Source organism: Glandiceps talaboti, chromosome 21 (assembly GCF_964340395.1).
Source record: "Glandiceps talaboti chromosome 21, keGlaTala1.1, whole genome shotgun sequence".
Lineage (NCBI taxonomy): Eukaryota > Metazoa > Hemichordata > Enteropneusta > Spengelidae > Glandiceps > Glandiceps talaboti.
The window spans coordinates 16,186,019-16,191,027 of NC_135569.1; positions in this window are offsets into that span (position 1 = coordinate 16,186,019).

The following is a 5,009-nucleotide window of genomic DNA, read 5'->3' on the forward strand; positions in this document are numbered from 1 at the left end:
CCTTTTTGACATGGTGGCTCTCAGGCTATGTTCAAACTGCACTCCCAGACTACGGACTCTTTTACCATTGGATAAGATTGGTAAGAATCAAATATGAACACTTTCAAGATCAAACTGAAGACCCCTCTGTTCAAAAATCCATCATTGACTAGAACTATGATTTTTAGCACAACTGAACTGAGGTTCAGTAGTGCTATATGGATCGCCCGGCGTCTGTCTGTCTGTCTGTCTGTCTGTCTGTCTGTCTGCCTGTCTGTGTATGTGTGTGTGTGTATGACAGGTCGTTCCACGTGTTGTGTAAATGAAACCAATTAAGGTGATGATTGTCACCAAATATCCAACGATATTGACAATCTCTACTCTTTGTATAGTTAACATCCACTGTCCATTTTGAATTTAAATGCCGAAACATGTGGGGTCAGTATGTCTTCTATTTTAGCTAGTTACATATGGCCAATATTTCCTTCTATTGACATTACAAGGACCAATTAACCACTTCTTCTTGTAGTTTTATATGTACGTACATAATCCATTAATCTGTTTTAAATGTACCCACTACTATCAAACATATGCTGACAGATAGGCCTGAACGGCCATACGTTGAACCTGTCGGTTACTATCCAGTAATGGTGACAGTGTAATGCAAGGCTCTGCCCGCACCGATCAGTTGAGAATTAAAATACATGTGAATACCTGTGAGGGATAGACGAGTTTGACCTTTCGCTGTGAAAATAAGCTGTCAATACAAATTCATTTATTGATAAGATGACCTCGCTTGAACTTTCAACATATACAGAAACGAGACGACCCTGAGAGACAACTGACTAACTCGATTTTACCTTGGATGTGAGTACTTTACTAAAGGTAAACCTGTGGGACATGGTTTGAAAAGGGTGATGTTTGCTCACAAATATTTTGTTTTTTGTCCTGGCATTTGCCTATTCGTCAATATCATGAGAGGTTGCAAAATGTATCGACAGAAATGCCAGCAAACACTCTAATGGACGTATGTTGGGATCTGGTTTAACATTTTAGTTTTCAGTCAGTTCACTCGTCCTGATTATGCATCACGTAACATCACAATCACTCCTGGATACCTGACATCAACGAACAACTCTAACTCGTGTCTGATAGAAAGTTTTCAAATGACACAGGAAAGATGTCAATTCCCAAATCTAACTTTGACTTTCTGCTCTCCTCGCATAATGATAAAGACCCTCCTAATCGATTGTCAAGTTTATTAATAAACTTTGGTGATTTTTTGTGATTCATTAGATATTACACCATGCACATATTTGATTTTGTTATTTTGTTTTGTAAGGTCGAAGGTTGCATTATTCTCCATCGCATATGTATCATGACGTCATCGTAAGATATGCATTGTGACGTCATCGTGTAATATGCATTATATGACGTCAACGTGTAATATGCATATATGACGTCATCGTATGACATGGTTTATATGACATCATATTACATCACATTACATCTTATCATATCATATCACATTGCATAACATCACATCACATAGCATCACTACGTCACGTCGCAACACAGCATGTCACGTCACATCACATCACATCACAACGTCATAGCATACCACGTCACATCACATCACATCACATCGTATCATAGCACGGCACGTCACATCACGTCACATCACATCACAGCACAGCACAGCACAGCTTATCACAGGACATCGTTCACATCACATCACATCACATCACATCACATCATATCACAGCACGTCACGTCACATCACATCACATCACACCGTTCGCATCACATCATATCACAGCACGTCACGTCACATCACATCACATCACATCACAGCACAGCATGGCTTATCACATCACATTACATCACATCACATAATAACACATCCCACCATGTTTATTCTCTATTTTTTCATTCAACCCTTTGCTAGGGAGATCCACCTGTGTGTATATTTCACCTATTGACAGTTAGAATACTTCACAAGACTTTAAAAAGAAAATGCCATTAAACTTTGCCGACAGTATGCCAACCATTTTAATCAATATAACATTGAATTCGGAACATGTGGTTTACCGATCCCATAGTTTCAGCCAAACATTCTATAACTGCTTCCAATCGTACAAATCTCAAGGGGCTAAAATACACTTTACTCTTTAAATTACTAGCATGAACTCCTGCATTTCTGAAAGTTTCTAGTCGTATTGCGTTACCCACAGGTTTCAACAAAGTGATAACACCCAAAGCAAATAAGTCGTGTGACTGATCCAAAGATATATTTCTATTATATTGTATGTAAACGTGGTTTCATAGCGATAATAATCTATAAATTATGACTGTCAGGTTAGTTGGACAAAACAGCACATTTCATACGTAGAATTACTTGAGTTAAGGTAAACAACAACAAATACAAATTTGAATAATTGAAAACTTACATATGGAGATACTAATACACGATGGAACAGCCTTCCAAAAATGTCATAGACACACAACAAATACATTATATTGATAATTATTACAATAAAATAAAACACAGGTTAACTTTGGTAGCCGTAGGTAAACTTCTAGAAGTAATTGAAGCCTCGAGGATGTGAGTAATCGCATTTCCCTAAAGCTTATTACACACACATGCTCGAGCCAAGTTAATGTGCGTCAGTAATGTAAAAGAAATGGCATTTAGACCAGATGTGATATACTATTTGGTATACCTTAGCATCATAGCATGGACATTAATAAATGCCTAGGTATTTAGCTTGTCACCATGACAACAATATATAAACAGGTTGATGAAATAATTGCTTATAGATGAACTTGTATTCATCATGACTGATCAACCAATACAAATCTCAAATGTAATTAATTAAAATTCTCAATTAGAACTTTAAAAGAGAACAAAAATTAATTTCCAAAAACCAATTTATTTTGGAATAAATAAAGAAACAAAGGATATGCTCAATTCAAAACCATCTACCTCTTCATTACAGTACACTTTAACCTCAGAAAATCGTAGCAACCCCGCATCATATTACCCATGGAAACCGTTTTCCTAAAACGTAGGTTCTACGAATGTAGTGTTGCCGGGAGATCTTTTACTATCATATCTAAATAACTCATTTTATCGACTATAGTCTCAGCGCCAAGAAAAGATAAATTTGCCAGTAATACCTGATAACATGGGTACTAAATTGAAAGGTGTTAATGAGTCGCATGTTGGTATCCAAATCTTGTTTTCATAAACCCAAAATGTTATGGCATCTTGAGTCAAGATGGTGGTATCATATTGACCTTTACCACGTGTCACTACATAGCATTGGTCAGTAGATAAAGTCAGCTTACTACGGTTGGGATATTACTAGTACCCACAGTGCATTCTGGTTACGATAAAGAGACCTCACTTTATCTTTCTTCCCGCTATGTCCAGTTCTTAGTGAAATGTTAATAATATCGAATTGTATGAACGTTAAATAAAAATGTAAGATACAACTTACATAGGATACAGTCTAAATAATGGTTACTGGGAGAGGGGTACTTCATCTTCAAAGAGTCAAACATTCACACCAAATTGATATAGTGCCCTAATTATCAATTGTCCGACGACAATAAGTTTCAAGCACTAAATGTAAAGTGACCTTGGTGGGTGGGTGGGTGATAGGGTGGGTGGGTGGGTGAGTGAGTGAGTGAGTGAGTGAGTGAGTGAGTGAGTGAGTGAGTGAGTGAGTGAGTGAGTGAATGAGTGAGTGAGTGAGTGAGTGAGTGAGTGAGTGAGTGAGTGAGTGAGTGAGTGAGTGAGTGAGTTAGTGAGTGAGTTAGTCAGTCACTCAGTCAGACAGTCGGTCGGTCGGACGGTCGGTCAGTCAGTGAGTGAGCGAGTGAGCGAGCGAGCGAGTGAGTGAGTGAGTGAGTGAGTGAGTGAGTGAGTGAGTGAGTGAGTGAGTGAGTGAGTGAAGGAGGGAGTGAGTGAAGGAGGGAGTGAGGGAGTGAGGAAGGGAGTGAGGAATTCAGTCAGTCAGTCAGTCACTCACTCACTCACTCACTCACTCACTCACTCACTCACTCAGTCAGTCAGTCAGTCAGTCAGTCAGTGCGCCTGTCAATTAATGGCAATCAGTGATATGTGCTCATATATGCGCCAGTCAGCGAGTCATTCCGACAGACAGGCCATGACAGGTAGGCATCCATTCATTCATTCGTTCGTTCGTTCGTTCGTTCGTTCGTTCATTTATTCATTCATTCAGTCAGTCAGTCAGTCAGTCAGTCAGTCAGTCAGCCAGTCAGTCTGCCAACAAGCCAACCAACGGTTTTCACTACAAACAATCGAACCTTGCTGCTTCCCTAATCAAACCTAGCCGTACGTCATGTAAATTATGAGTAGGAATAGTAAAGGAATAGTAAAGGAATTCAAAATAGAAATGACTCGTAATAACAGATAGTTGAATTCAACAAATTTATAAAAAATACTACGTATCGTTTCCGTTTCTGAATTCGCCCTTGAGTAGACCCATACATTATATCCACCCTGCTATCTTTAAATTACCAACATGATAGACATTCACAACACCAGACAGGAAAAACAGACATTCACAACACGAGACAGGAAAAACAGAAAACTAATAATTGATTTATGACCATTGGCATTGAACAACTCGTCATTTTAAAGACGATGGCTGACATCTCAAGATGTATTAACGTCAAGAAAAACATTTCCTTTGGTCTCTGTTGCCAATATCGGGATCTCGTCGTATATAATATTGATGACGCAAGCGTGAAGAGAATCGTAATCAAAACTACGGAGCATGACCTTTCGGTGCAAGATGGAGACTTGTTAGTGACCTGCGTCACGTGTCATTACACTTCATAGGCACTATCCATGTCAACGAAACATGCACGGGAAGTTTGTTCACCAGGTGTCACTAATTAGATAAACAATTTCTCAACATCCTGCTATCCGACACACGTCAAATAATATGAATATTCCTGGTAACTAGGTTCACACGGTAGTTCAGATCATACACGTT